This window comes from Anas acuta, chromosome 3, assembly GCF_963932015.1.
Source record: "Anas acuta chromosome 3, bAnaAcu1.1, whole genome shotgun sequence".
In the NCBI taxonomy this organism is placed as follows: domain Eukaryota; kingdom Metazoa; phylum Chordata; class Aves; order Anseriformes; family Anatidae; genus Anas; species Anas acuta.
This window is the reverse complement of record NC_088981.1, coordinates 3249158-3265264: the sequence shown is the minus strand read 5'-3', so window position 1 is coordinate 3265264 and position 16107 is coordinate 3249158. Positions and strand designations below refer to the sequence as shown.

The 16107-nt window shown below is 40.9% G+C and overlaps 1 long non-coding RNA gene across 4 annotated transcripts in view; it reads left to right on the top strand.

The window, feature by feature from the left end:
• LOC137853210 (uncharacterized) overlaps positions 1–16107 on the top strand; it is a 40519-nt gene that overhangs the window by 11669 nt on the left and 12743 nt on the right. The window contains exon 4 of one of the 4 annotated variants that reach the window (XR_011094327.1): positions 12481–12545. The exons of the other annotated variants lie outside the window; for them this stretch is intronic. This is a non-coding gene — a long non-coding RNA (uncharacterized lncRNA). The remainder of the gene's footprint in view (positions 1–12480; positions 12546–16107) is intronic. 4 annotated transcript variants of the gene reach the window in all.

Sequence of the window (16107 nt, the reverse complement as noted above, 5' to 3'; positions counted from 1 at the left end):
CTTTTGTATTTGTATATTGCAAGGCTTTTATTTCATAGATGCTCTTCTGCATGCTTTCTGATGAAAATAAGAGTGTACAGCTGGTAACTGCCCAGCCCACCCTCAGTCTGTTTTGAGTGTGGTCTCTCTAGAAGGTTTTAGGAACGCTGAGTGTAAATTTGGTATCAGTCCATGGCTGAAAAGTTACCTTGCCCTCTGGCAACCCCCCAGCTCTCTCATTTTCACTCATCACCTTTAGTGAGCAGTTGCTGTCAGGAAGAGCCTACTGCTTAGTGCAGAGATCCTTAATGCAGCTGTGCTTGTGATTCCTGATGAGCTTCATGAGGGACTACACTGCAACCCCCGGAGGAATTTGATGCTTCAGTTGAGCTCTATCCTTCTCACAGCCATGCTGCCCTAGATGACACTGTGTTGCTGATGCTGAATGTTGCTGTAATGCAAGTGTGAGGCAGGCTGATGAAAAAGTAAATCTGCCTTTTCTAACCAAAAATTATAACTTAAGCAAGTGTCGAAGTGTTAAAAGATTCATGTTCTTCTCATCATCTCGTCTGAGAGGTTCTGTACAAAGCCATTTGGTAAAGTTCAAGGGTAACTTAAGTTTGAAATTTTTATTCTTACAACAAGGGGAGCATGTACATCCAGATTAAAAAAAAAAATCTAAAAAATATACATAGGCATAATACAGCTCTTTTCAAATATATTTAAGTGATGAAGGAGGAGCATTGTGGACTATAGACAGATCATCTCTAACCAGAGGAAGTATAAACCCATCTCACTATTGAACTTGTGGTTGGGAATAAAACAGCTTTTATGAGACAATCCCACAAACGACAGTTACTCTGATAAAGACACAGGCTCAGCCTCTGCAGAATGGTTTTAGTGATAGTTATTTGGCTCCTGCCAACCCTGTAGTCCTTGGAGAATCACCTGACACAGGGAAGCATGTTTACTCTGTGTAGTTCTCGTAGCAATAAATGACATGATGGTGTTTAATGAAAGACAAGTTACAGTTATCTGGTGCACTTACTTCAATTCACTGATCTTCCTTTCTGCCTAAGGGGGCCTGGACAAAACAAAATGGAATATGACTCTGTGACCTTCCATATTTAAGCTTGATGTTAGAGTTGGAGTAGCCATTGGAGAAAGCAGCTCTTTCCAAGCTGCACTGTATTCACTATACATGGGCAAACCCAGCAGGTGATTGATTTCTTCTTCTTTTGTTTCATATATGGCATTTCCAAGTACATCCTGGTATAATTGCACCCATTTAGTGAATATGCCTAGTATTGAGTTTCCACGTGGTTCTCAAGTTCTATTACATGCTGTAGACGTCCTGCTACAAACAGTCAAGCAGCCTGCTGCCCAACTGGCCTGACCACTGTCACAGTGCTCATTAATAACACTGTCACTTCTAGAATTTGCCTTGCCTTGGCTCTCGTGTCACCTCATGTTCAGCTCACACGGAGCATCTTCTGTTCATCTGTTTCCAAGTAAATATTCTCGAATATCTGAACTATGATGTGGATGCACTTCCAGCCACAGGTGTCATTCCTACAAGATCTCCCTGGAAATATCCTCCTGTGGTTATAGCTGTGATGGCTGACATAATCTGAGTTTGTCATCACCTGGCAGGCGAGGGTCTAAGTTTTCTAGCTGTTGGCTGGGATCAGCTAATTGAAGGAAGAATATCTCAATCCAAAGGCTTATAAACTGGTGGATGTATCCTAACCTGACCACCTGTATTTCCTCTCACAGGAGGGCACCCATATGGAAGCAGGTCAGGCAGTAAAACAGGTGAGGTCTTGATCAGACAGTTTGTATCTGAAAACAGCTTTGAGATGATAAGATTCTGCTCCCACAGTGGAGCTGGTATGTGCAATGAAGTCCAGAGAATGGGAGGCAAGGTCCAAGTGTAGTAAATGAAAAAATTATAAGTATCGTACATTCCAGGTTTGAAGAGTTTGGAAAAAGAACTGAAAGAGAAGAAGAAAATGTCCAAAAGAATGAAAAGCTAGGTTAAGAATGTTGAAGACTTCTGTTACTTGAAGAAACTGTGTTTTATGTTTGTTTTTTTTTAACTACTGAAATGATTTTTCACTTTTTTTTTCCCCAAGATGTATTTTCAAGGTGTGGTGGACAAACACTATTACTTGCATCTTTTCTTTTCAGCTTTCTGTTGAGAGCACTGCCATAAATGCACCACACATACAAAACATTTGTCAGGACCTGACATTATCTTCTCTTTATAGCGCAGAGTGGTTTTTCATTAATTGGCTGTAAAATGAAAATATCAAAAACCTTGTTCAAAATGCACAGTAAAAAAAAAAAATGCTTAGAGATTTGTTTATATGTGTGATTTTCCTGCTGACATTTGAATGAGCCATGAAACAAACACAGACGTAGTGTTGACAAGTCCCAGAGTTCAGTGCATTGTTCTTCTGCTCTACTATTTAGCATTTAGGCGTGCAACAAGCTTTCAAGTTCTTCTTTGAAAGAAAAAAGACCACCACCTTATATCTCAGAATACACTGAGCTGGTATGTGAAGGACTGTCCCAAGTGACATAATGCTCACATGTGAGGTCATCTGAGGATTTTGGAGTTTTGCAAAGGAAGCAATGCTTTGTAGTTTATGCTAACTACTAACTTACAGGAGCAAGTCTTTTGTGTGTATCAAGCATAAGACTATGGACTATCATAAAAAGAAATTGTTTAAGAACTTTTACTGCTTTGAAAGGGGAAGCAGTTAAAAGCAGAGTACAGGCAGTTACATGATTTTACTGCTGTGATCACAGCACTGAGATGGGTCCTAGAGTTAAATAGAATCCAGACACATCTCAAGTCTGCTTCACTGAGGTACAGCAATTGGTCTCGTGACATAATAAATACCTGGCAGAAATGTGAGATATCACCACCCACTTTCCACACAAACAGTTCTGCAGTAAGTACAGCCTGTATGAGCAGCAGGACGTCCTTCCAAGTGGCTGAAGCCGCTGATGTTTTCCTGTGGGGTGTAAGTGTCCCTATTGTCACTTTACATACAACGAAAAGTCGTGCATCTTCTCAAGTCCCTCAGGAAATCAGTAGCAAAGGCTGGGAAGATGTGTGTACAGCTGGAAGGCCTCCCCTTCTCACACCCATCCCAGCAGCCCTACCTCTTCTCCTTTTCTTCTACTCATCTCATTCTTTCTGCTGGCATTTTCACTAATCTTTCTACTGATCCATTTGGTTTTTCCTTTCCTGTTGCACTCTGCTCCTCTTGGAAAAGTCACACCTTACCCTCAGTTGTCCATTTCTAGCCCACGCTCCTTCCTCTTTCTCAAAACGTCCTGTGAAGAAGTGATCCTTCTCATGCTGAGTGTTAGCTCTTCTGTGCAGCTGCAAGGCCATTTTATTGCGATGTGAGATCCAGCGGGGGCGAGAAGGCTAAGGGACAGCTATGGTGCCTCTCTGCTCGGAGAAGCAGAGCTGCAGGGGGATGTGGGGCTCAGGCTTTGGAGCCTTGCCTCAGCAGCAGCATCAGAGCAGCAGTAGGGGCCAGCGTCAGCTCTCGCCAGGTGTGATGCCACAACAGAAGGTTTTAAATGCTCTAAGGACTGCGTACAGCAAGCGGTATGCCTGAAGTTTGGGGCTGCTCTGAAATTAAAAGGCAAAGCACAAATGAAAACTCAGCTGAACAAAAGCTGAGCATAGAGTGGAAGTGTGTTAGTTCCAGGTTCTGTAAAAAGGAGCTGCTTTGGAGTAAATCTGACCTGAAAGTGACCTTCAGAATAGACTGATCTTCCCAAAGGAGCTTCCTAATTTGTACCTATAATGAACACATCATCTATATAACAGATTCCTGCATTTGAACTATGCCATGTTTGTTCCATTATATGATGAAATACAGATGTATTTCCAGACACACCAGGAAGCTATTTCTAAATCATCTTTTGCCCCGCTGCTGACTAAATAAAGTGATTCCAGGCTTTCAGGATTTAAAACAGGTTCACATCTAAACAATTGTTGAGAGTTGCTTTACAGTTCTTGTAACTGCAGGGAGAGTCATGCTATTTCACAGGATACTCACCCAGCATACGTACAAAATTACAGAGTTAATAGCTTATGCTAACCATTTTCTCCCACAGTTTTTAGAAGCTTTATTCTGCACTGTAGCGTGCACAGTCCTCATGCTGACAAAGAAACTGAAACCTGTCCCTTTCTAACCATATTGTCCTTATGTTCTTCCTAGCAAGGCAAAAGCCTCGTATGTATATATTTGTCTCCTAGCATTGCTTTCTGAGGGGTGGCCCTTAAAAAAGCTCAGAAAATGGAACAACTACACCTCTAAAGAGGAAACAGGGACTAACTTCATCTGTAGGTAGTTACCTGGAGCAACAGATTTCTGTAGCTAACTTCTGGCTGTGAGCAGTTATGTCAGTGTAGTAAAGTCTTGGTGTCCCTTGCTTCTCTAGCCATCACGTAGGTGTTGACCATCGATCATCCTGTGGTTCTTCTTCTGTAGTTTTTCCTTTGCCCTTCTGTCTGAGACTGCCCTGAGCCATCCAGTTGCATTGAAGTAGTTCATGGTGAGAGCTTTATCTTAAGAGACAATGGTCTTCGTTATTTTCTTTTTTTTAATATTTAAGTAATATTTATGTATCCCATCGATGCTGCCAGAAATGCATGGAGTGTTGTGTGGCTGTACAGTAGTGTGCCACTTCTGTGTTCTCATCATTTACATCTTTTATAAGCAGTGTTGCTAGGATAATTGCAGAGATCTCTTATTTCACTGTACTTATCCTGAGCAGTTAAATGATGTATATTTTGAAGTCCCTACACCCATCCCTTTTCTATTATATTATTTATTATGTGAAAATTGCTTTGCTATCTGTAAAGTCATTAACCATTAAACTTCTCAGGAATGAGGCTGGACATTGGCATTATCTTGACTAGGTTTGAAAAGCAAATTAGTTCTCCAGGAGCACTTAGCCTAGGTATGCTAAATGACTGCAGAAGGTGGCTGTTCCTTTCAGAAGTAGCAAGGGTTTCTTCTCCATCTGGTGGCGACAGGAGCAATAGGATGATTCTCCTGGCCTGATCCTGGTTCTGTACCAGTTCTGTGTCTCCCCAGTCGGCAGTGTGAGCTCAACTTTGGACCAACAGCAGTCTGTGTTCATGGCTCTGATCTTTTTCTGATACCTAATGTTCTGATTTGTACCCTGGTTCCCGGGCCTCTTGTTGAATCTGATTGTATCACATTTTATTGGGGCTTGGAGAAAATCTTGCTATCTGTTCCCATAGTAAGTTCAACCCTGCATGAAATGTATAAAATAACAAGGAGCTGAGGCTTTCTTAGTGACGGGTGGCGCGCTGCCGACCCAGGAGTGTCAGGTGCACTTCTGTCTGTCACTTTCTTGGGCTTGCAGCGCCTGCCTTTACGCTGCCTGCTTCCCCTCCTCGCCCCCTCTGCACCAGCCTGGAGGCAGCAGCGCTGACCTCCAGCGCGCTCTCGGCAATGTGCTCTGGACATTTGCAATTTCAGCTGTCTGCTCTTGCAGGGCCGTGATCTGTGCTCATGTTTGTAAGACAGGTTTCTGCAGTGCTGTTTTTTGGGTCTGTGTAAGCTTTTGCGCTGTGTATAATGAGGTGTACATACCTGCAGACTCGAACCCTGAATGCTGTAGCAGGCATGTGTACGTTGCACTACAGTGAGGACTAAAGAAAACAGCAACCAACTTCCTTGAAATGTGATCAGAAGGGGATAACATACACTTCAGAGTGCATTAGGCACATCATGAACAGAGGCAAGAGCTCGGAGTCTTTTATAGGCAGCTTTGATATGCTGTAACTACATTCACCCTTTTGCTCCTCAAGGCTTAGATCTTGGCTGAAAAGGTTCTGGCTGAGCACCCGCAGGAAACCCTAATCCACCACCTCTGAGTCCAGCACTGTCAGACACGGGACCAGGAGGTGTGCTCAGCGACAGATGGGTGAGCCAGCTCTGCTGTGGTGCTCCTAGAGGAGATCGAACAGTGTTTCTTGGACTGCAATGTTTGCTTAGGAGAGGCGCTAGTTAGCTGTTGCTGAAGTTTCATCCTTCCTTCACAGAGTAGTTTGAGAGGTTTACCCAATTGCTTTTGGCTTTCCAAAATCACTTGGCTTTAATGTTCATGATAATGATGAAGAGTTGGAAGGATGAGGTTGCTGAACGTAAAGATGAAACTTGCAAGTTTATCAAGCTGTAAATTTATTCCTTTTACATTGCATGATTTTAATGTGATGGATCAGATGAAATAGATGAATGAAGTATTAAAAATCAAATTAGGTAAAATCTAAAAGGTTATGTACCAGTGTGGGAAATCTGTCTGTTCTCTAAAACAATGATGGAGGAAGTCAAAAAACAAAAAGTGACCACACTGCCTAGAGCTTCTTTAACTAAACTTTATGCAAGCACAGCCTTGAATGACCTGTTCTTAGCGTTAACCAATTTTTTCTTGGAAATTTCCTATTGGAGTATTTTCTTTTCAAGTATTCTTTTCAGTTGAAGCTTCTAAGGTAATTCAGCCTGACTATATAACAGTTTGGGAATGTTTAAAACCACACTTCTTACTGTGTAAGAATTATTATTCAGTACACCTTTCTAATTAATACACAGCAGTAGCACATATGTAGACTTTCCACATAGTTTGTATGGACTCTGCATTTGGTTCTTGTGGTAGAACATAATCCATCTCCTCTCTCCCCCCATAAAAAAAAAAAAATAGACAGAATTTATAGACATGTTATAGACATGTTGAAAAGAAGGGTCCATAGTTACTGGACTGTAAAGGACTCTTCTGAACTATCCATGTCAAAGCTCTCAGTGAAAATAAACAGATCAGACAGCATGGAGGGGGAATGAAGCATGCATATCTATATGCACAGGGATGTGCATGAGATTAAGATTTTTTTTTCTTTGAGTTTAAATAGTGAGCATTAAAGTTCAACTTCACTTTTTCCTGATAAGACTAACACCACGTGACCTGAGCTGAGACAGCCCCCTCCACAAATGGTTGCGGGGAAATAACTAAGCGTATGGTCATCAGCTCATGCCATATTTTCCTCACAACACCATCAGCAAGCAGATGCTGTATGTAATCAGAAATTCCTGCTTACTAACAGAGAAATCACAAATACGACACATTGCCCAACATTTGGGCTCTTTTATTACAGGGTGGCTACAAGAATTTTAAATATGTAATATAAGAGCCTGGTGAGCAAGTCTGTCTTCTGTGAGTTCTGTCAATAAGTAACATAGAGCTTCCCTAGTCACCATTTACAGTCTTTCTCCTGTCTCATCGAGCCCATATGCCTCTAGAATAAGGTCATCAGTTGTGTGTATTCTACTTCTTTGGCCTTGTTGCCTGTGTGTTTCTCCAAGTCAGCTGTGAGGGCTCGCCTGACCCATATCCCCCTGCTTCACAGGTCCTGTGACCTCTCCGTCTTGCTCCACCATTGCATTTTCAAAACTATTTTCATTGGATTTACTCTGAATAATAAAAAAGTCTTTGCCAACTATTTTTGCATTACTAATAATGTGTATTCAGAACTCTTTCTGAGGGCCAGATGCAAACTGCCACTGCGCATAAAGTCAGGTAAGTTAATATTACACATCCTCTTGTACCACCCAGCTCATAGTAAAGTTGGCTGGTAAATGGAAAGCCATTTTTTCTCTCTGATTCCTTGTATGTTCTTTAATCTCTTAGGTAAGTGTTTAAACTTCTGATCCTATTTGGGATGCCAAATGTTGACTGCTAAGAACATTTGGAGCACTCTGAAAGCTGTGGTTTGATCTGTTATGGATATGCAAGAATAGAAAAAAAAGTTTATCATAATTTGTTCACTTATGGCCTGAAAAAAAAACAGCTTTTCCTATCTTGAAAAGCACAGACAGACATGACCCCAAGCTTATGACTGTAACCTTACCTTGGATCCCCATGAGGCATACCAAATTTCGAGGCAATTTGAACAAGTATGTGGGTTTTAAAGCACTTAAAGTGTCAACCTTTAAACAGAAATAGGTACTCAACCTTGGAGTGCCTGCACTCCCTGGTAATTAACAGGAGGATTTCATTTTTAAACTCTATTGTGGGAATGTAAAAGCTCTTTGTTGATATTATTAAAATGGAATTTTCAAGCTATGTCAGACTTGCATTAGAATCTGTAAAAGCAAAATCTATAACGCTGCTCAGAATATGTCAGAGCAGAGCTCTCCTTAAGGATCTTTACCCACTATATTCTGGAACTGTCATAAACTGCACTTTGTTGCAGGTCCTCAGAAACCATTTGCATTTCCTGAAGAAAATGGTCTCAACATGTATATTTTTTTTCTAAGGTTGACTGCAAGTAGTGGCAGATGAAAAGAAGCAATCTAACCAGTGTGGACACGAGCATTCCTCCCAACAGCTCTGCAGCACGGTGTGTTGCAATACATAATTTCTTAAGCACAAGAGCATGTTGTGGTGGTAACTACAAACTTTGTGATTGTTCCCACATGCCCACCAGCTGGTCAGATGGTCTGTGTTAGGGAGCACCAAGTGCTTCTAATAGAAGTCAGGTCCTTACAGTGGTGAGTATGGGGGGGGGGAGAGGAAATTCCAATTAAAAATGAAAGTAAAGGTGCAGTAACAGGAAAAACAGAAAGAGCAAGGAGGCTGTGATATAAAGAGAATTCAGCTCCTTTTTCATACCTGCATGCATCATTGTCTTTCCATGGATTTGCACTCTGGAGTGAAAAACGTTCACTTATGTAATTTATATTCCAGCACTAATCTTAAATGTCACCCTTCACAGCACCTGGTATCTTGCCCATTCTTCAGTCCTGCATCCAGCTTTCCTAAGCACTGGAACGACATGGCTAGCAATGCTGCTTCCCCTCCCCACCCCCCTTAATCTTGCAAATCTTGGATAACTAATGGGATTGTGCGGTCTCTTCAAGCACGTTTTGGTTGTAGTCCAAACTGTAAGTAAAGATTTCTCTAAAACAGGAGGATGTTTAATAGTATCTGATTTACAATTGTGCATGCATGCCTTCTGGCTGCTCACAAACCATGAATGGAGAAGTTATTTTCTCAACCCTTGCTCAAATTTTGGAGACCGACTTACAGCTGGTATAAGCAGTCAAAACTTTTTTATTTTTGCTGCTGTTTTCTTGGGTCTTCCTTCACCTGCAAGGTTATCTTCTGATGGAGAGTGCAGTGTATTCATACTTAAGGTAGTTTTGTTCACGTAAAACTAGCCTGCATGTGAGTGAGAACAAGTTCTTCATCCCCAACATGTCTTCTGCATTCACACGTCTATGTTGGGCACAGTCCAACCCTTCCAGGCTTCTGCATTTGTCACTCAAGCACTGTTGTTGTGTGTTTTTTTTTTTCTTGCCCATTATTAATATGAATGTCAGACAAGCACAGGTCTACCTCAAACCTTCTGGCTCCCCAGTAGGTAGCAATATACCGGGTTGAAATGTGTCAAGTATCTATCATTACCCTTTGCTTGCAGACCTTCTAGCAGCATCTTTCACTACCTCTGGCAGACTGTCTCCTGCAGGCTGTCCTGACAAATTAATACCTAGCTGCTTGGACAGGAGGGCTATGACATAGATGTATTAAATACTTCTCTCAAGAGCTTTTTGTGCACTGTTTTTGTTAAATCAGGAGTGTTAATTCAAAAATCACAGATACTGTTTTGTTTTATTTCTGGTTGCTTGTTGTTCAGCATTTCTCTATCACATCATAAATTCCTATGCCCAAGTTGTGTAGTTAATGTCACAATTATTTGCGTCTATGTGAGTGTGTATTATGTGCACACATATAAAAATCTTTCTAGTATGATTTCATCTACTTAATCCTACTCCTCTGGACATAGCCTTTTACCATCAGAAATAGTAATTTCTTCTGTGGGAAGAAAGTGGCGCCTGCTTTGCTCACTCCAGTGACAGTTTGCTCTTCTGGAACAAAAGCTACATGTTTTCATTCACTAATGAAGGTAAATATAAACTGAGGAACATCCATTTACATGAATTAACTGAAATTATACAAATTAAAATCAACTAATGGAAGTATAAGTGGAGGTAAAATATTAACTATTTTAAAACTGAATTCACAGGCAGATATATCTGGTAAAACTGCTAAGCCTTAGTAACTGGGATATTTTTTCCTTAGTTGCTCAGTGCATGTCTTTTTTAGAAGATTTCCTTAGCTTGAAAAGAGCTGTGGAAGGAAAAACCCTTCGGCCTGTTGGCCTGACACCGGAGACACAAGCTTGAATATCACATCAGACAAGCTAACTTCTTACTGGTCTGTCACCTCTGGCAAGTTCTTTGTCTTCTAAAATGCGGGTGTTTTGGGATGTGGAAAATTACCTTGTCTGTACTTTTCACGGCCATGTGGTATTAAAAGACAGTAAAAATAGACAACTAACAAGGGAACATCTTTACAAGAGGGCAAAGAAGCATTTAGACCTGTGGGAGATGACTCTCCCTCGCTTTTCCTTCCCTTCCCTGGCACGCTCTCAGGCACGCGCGCGCTCCCACCCCGAGAGGCCAGCGATCAATGCCCCCGCTGGGCCCGGCTCCTGCTGAAGAAGCCGGTGAGCCCTCGGCACAGCTGCCTTCAGGGCCTCCCGTAGCATGCTCTTCAGGACAAGGCAAGCACAGCCGCCTAAAATCATGTTTTGTTTGCATCCAAACTGAAAGAGCATTAAAGGGGGAAATGGGAATTCAGAGCTGCCAGCTACACTATCTCTGCTATCAGTTCACCAATAAGGCCTAGCACAGACCCGCAGAGCCTCTGGATAAATTGTATTTTCCAAGGGTTAATTAAGCTGTCTTGAGCTTCTGCATGAAGGGGAACAAACTGGCACTTGCAGCGTTTTCTGAAACCTGCTGTCGACATTACAGTCCCTGCTGCTTTTAGCTGTATCGATCCGATGCCTGACCTGTGAAATCCTTGATGGCTGCTAACACTGGAAGCTTACTGGAGCTTTCCAAGGGAGCTTCAGGACAGCTTGTGTAGTCAAGTACAATTACCTGTCCCTCCAGGAGAGCCAATTAGTTCACAAAGAGCTGGAGCAGAACAAATGTTTTGTGTGTGATTTAGAATCTTTTTTTAAAAAAAAAAAAAAAAAAAAGCTGGCTTCTGTCTGATTCTTTTGTTTCTAATTTTATGATTATTGCTCCGTTCATGACAATCCACACTGCATTTCCTTACATGTCTCATAAAGGACTACTTGGGCATGAGAAAACAGATTTACAGTTATTATTTTTTAACAGAAAAGTCTCATGTGTAATGCGAAAGCCAGCCTTAGTAATTTTAAATATCATGGGCCTGAAAGTAGAATGCTTACATACTGAATATTTTCAGAGCCTTGGATTAATTTGTTTAAAACTGACAGCATATGTAGATATTTGTGCTGTAATTTTTATAGCACATACATATATGTATATATAGTTATGCACAGATCTCACTTAGAATTCTGGGTCTTTTCTGAAAGTGAGAAGAGAGCAACTGTTGTACAAAAAAAACAAACCTCATAAGCGTAGAAATTAGAGATCAGCAGGTGTAATGTAACCCAGTTATTGCGGTATATACTATCTCTTTTTTAAAAATAGAAATAAAACAGTGAGCCCGATCTTGAACTCCATTATTCCAAACAATCTTACTACTTGGCTGAAGTTGTGAAGGGGTAACAGAGTGGCATTGGCTCAGTAATAAAACCTCTTTAATTAATGTGAACTAATAGTTCAAATAAATAAGGACCCAATAATTTAAGTGATCGTTTAGAGTGGAGGGGGTCCAAAATATGTGGTGTTCTGCATATAAAGTGGTCTATAGCAAAGACTGTTGCAATACAAAAAACTTTGGGTGGTCATCAGCCCAACTTTGGGTGGTGAGAGATGCCCTGTGGTCAGCAGATATGGGTTTTGTAGGTATTGTGCAACTCATAGCTTGTTGCTGTAAATGCAATGCTTTTTACTTTTTTTTTTTTTTTTTCCCCCTTGGAAGAGTAATAGAGATCTCATTGGCCTCCAGTTTAGGACTCAGGGTTCAATGACTTACCCATTACGTTTGGATCCTTTCCAGTCCTAAAAACTCTTGGCATTGCTGCTCCTGAGAAATGCAAGGAAGGGAATGGGACATGGACCCTTTTCATTTCAAGGTCGCTGGTTTGATGAGGTCTGGGTTAGCAGTGACCAAAAGTTATTACTGCACGATGACTGTTTTGGTTTCCAGTGTGAAATGAGATGATGATCTTTTAGTCCAATTCCCAGCTGAAGAATGTTGACAGTACAGAAGCCACCATTACAGCTGACACTAATTGGCACTCTGCTTAGCACCCAGAGCAGGTAGACCAAGCACTGAATGGGCATTAGAATGGATTTGAATTTTAATTCTTTGAAGTCCTCCTTCCAAAGGAGGTTTGAAATGCTCAAGACACAACTTGCTGTTGTCTTTCTGATGCAGGTGCCTTGTAGGGGATGCAGGATTCCATGCTATCAAGCTGGCAGTTCTCTCATGTAAGAGAAAAGGTAAATTTTTTTCCACTGAGCAGATAACAGCAACATTTATTTATTTTCACCAGAGTTTGCATTCTATCCCGGTGTAATTTACGTGGGAAAACAGAGAGCACTTAGAGCCGTGGTTGGAAAAAAACGTATTGTGTCACAAAAAAGGTGTTTATGATTATGTACTGGTCAGGACTTTGTGAAAGTTGTAGTTTTCATGTCTTGCTCAAAAAGCATGAGCATAAACAGGAAATGGATTTTGCTTGCTCAATTCTAGAGCTAAGTCTTACTGTTGCTCTAAATGTTACTGTGTCACAGGCATCAATTTAGGAGAAAATCTAAGTTTGGCTTTTTAAATGCTTTTGTTAGCATCTTCTCTTCAGGTTTGGGAACTTGCCTTACCTCTTGGACTCGATGTGTTCTGATACCACAGGACATTAAAGAGCCATTGAGAGAAATCCAGTGGGGGAGCTGCTGAAATTCCCCGTGTAACACAGGGTGGGCATCTCACTGACACCTGTGGTCCCTGAAACTCTGTTTAGCACGCCCAGGTCACATCACCATTCCCTCCTGTAGCATCTGGGTGCGTGTGTCCATACTTCATAGGTACGCAGGGAGGACTGATGGCACATTTAAAAGCAACCTTTATGGCTGAGATGGAATTTTTTCAAAGATCTCAGATGGTCTCATGCTGAGGCACAATGCCTTACAGCAGTAGTTGGGCTAAGGCTGTGTCAGGCTAATTCACGGCAGCAGGGCCATCTATAGCAGGAAGGGTTGTAGCAGCATCTCCGCTTGTTACACTTCTGTTGGCTTCTCTGACTCCTAGATGCTTCAGTGAGGGTGAAAAGCACGGGCCATGCAGGAAGTTCTGGGGCTGACTAAATGGCATTGCATAAAATCTTAATTTAAGATTTATAAATGTGCTTGGTGAACCTTCAGGATGGTGAGACACGGTGCTTTGCATTAGAAAGGACACTCACTGATTTTTCAAAGATTTCCAAGAAATCTGCTGGCAACGGTAGAGCAAACTGCAGCCAATAAGACTAGATTATCCTGCAGAGGGTAAGATGGTTTGCTCCATGAGCATCTTTTAATAGAACCTAAATTCCCACAGCCATGTTCAGCCCTATGGTCTTAGCAAATCGTGGGTGAAGGAAGGACCCATACAAACAGAGTTCATTTGGCTTCTACTGGATTCCCTGCATACTGACCTAAGCAGCAACAAATGCCTGGTCTTTTGTGCATCACATGTTCTTGTAGTATCTGTGCTGAGCTATAAAAGCGATCAATTATTTATATGGGAAGCATAGCAAGTCTGAGTGGCATTTCTGTAACCTGGAGCTTCACAATTAATAAATAAAACCATATCTTCTACTGTCAGTGGCCTGTATCCTTGCTTGCTGAGCTGCATGCTGGGCAGCCAGAAGAGGAATTGTAGGGGCACAATGCTATACATTTACTTTGCTGGTGTAATTACTTGGCAACATTGTCAATATTATCTACCTTGCTTAGTAGAAAAAGGACATTACTGTGAAAATATCTACAATAATATTAAATGAAGCCTTGCTTAATCGTTTGCTAAGAAGGCATCATGAATTATATTGTAGCAAGGCTTTATAGCAATTGCGGTGTTTTTTTTTTTTTTTCCTTTTTTTTTTTTTTTTTTTTCCTCCTTTCTTTTCTCCCTCTTTCTTCCTTGCTACTTCATACTGAGTCCAGGAAAACTCCATGATGCGATGGGCAGAAAACACAAGGTTAGCAGTAAGGAGTAAGTGTTAACCACCACAAATGCTGCAGTATTCCTTGCAGCGTAGTTGTTTCTGTCCTTTGGGTCAGGGTTAAGCACAGTACAGCAGCACTTTCAAACTGCCTTAAGAGTATGAGAAGCTGAAGAGGAGGTCATCTTGTGAAGGGTCAGCAAAAGCAAAATAACAAGGTATATCTGTGTGGGAGGGAGGCGTTTGATGTGTTGGTGGTACAAGTAAGAGACCGAGTGCAATCTTCTTAGGTGTAACATTCAGCATCCAGTCCTGGAAGTTCGTTTGTGCCTCTCCAGGATTCTGATTCAGGTTTTCCTTAGCACTTCAAGCAGGTCATATTTTCTCTACCGTTTAAGCTGTTTGGTCATCTTTTTACTCTCTTACTGCAAGAAAGAAAAGCAGAAGTGTGTGTATATATATATATATATATTGTCTATAATTCCAGAACTACTTCTTGAATATTTCAATAGAGTACCTGACTGTGGTAATCTAAGATGGTGCTAAATAGCTTTCTCTCATGGAAGCAAAGTTGGACTGGAGAGGGGTACTCAGGGCACGTACCTATCTGCTCAGTAGTGGCTTGCATTAAATTGTAAAGCATGCAACAAAAAAAGCCCGTACACCAAGAATGGGTGGTGAGCTGAGTTAACTTACTAATTAACATCCTTGTTCATCCCTCAGCATCAGAACAGCTTGAGCTTTTCAAACAGAGAATATTTAACTCCATTTATCCACAATTATCATGTGCTCCATGGCCAGAGAGTCACTCACATTAAAAATAAAATTATAAAATCCCATCGCGTAGTCTACGGTATTTCTACCCATTGTTGCAGCTCTCAAGTTGTCTTCATATAAAGCAGACTTGGGCAAATTATAACTATTCTTCAAACATCTGAAATATCACTATCCACAATATGTTGGATATGCTTTAATTGTTTGAAATTTCTGTCTTGAAGTGATCCTTCTAAAAATGAGTTTGATTTTTTTTTTTCTTTTCAGTGTAAGCAACATTTTTATGGTCTTAAAGAAAAAAAGAAATCCTATAGCATTGTCAGAAGGGCTGTGTTCCACTTTATGAACCCTGAAGTAATGGCTCTGCAAAAGTACATGCAGAAATCTGTTATTGACTGCAAAGACATTCGATCAATTGACTGTGAACTAAAGCATCATTTTCACACTCATACCAGCATCAAAATAATATAATATTTGAACCTCTGATTTGATTGATACATCTCAGTAGCAGGACACTCAGGCTTTTATGTCATAAAGTGAAAATGAAATATTTCATGTCATTGTATACAACAGCCTGGCATGCAGTAGTTAAAATTCAATGAAGTTCCAATCAATCCTGCAGTTACTAAAGCTGTTCTTCCTGTCCTGAGAGGGCTTCCAGAAGACGGGGAGTTGGAATGGTGAGTAGTCAGTATGTGTACTTCTAAGGCCCTAATATTTCTATCTTGCAAAGTCTGCTAACTATAGACAAGCAGTTGTCTGAACAGCAGCTTGGAGTACAGGAGATCCAACTTAGCCATTCTGCAAACTGAAAACTGTATTTTCTAAGAACATTTACCTACTTGTATTCAGGCAGACACATTTTGCGCTTTGCTCAACTCAGGATTCTTGTTTTGCAAAGTCTTTCCTAAAAATTCTTTTAGTAACATAGTCTTTATGTAAAATGCATTTTTTTTCTCATTTAAATTGAATCTGAATTCTCAAGTTTTGGAAAGGACATGTCTGTATTAACCTAGAAAATATTTAATTTGAACACATTCTCTCAGCATTGAGGTAATTCACTGCTTGTATTTTTTAAAGAAAAAAATGTA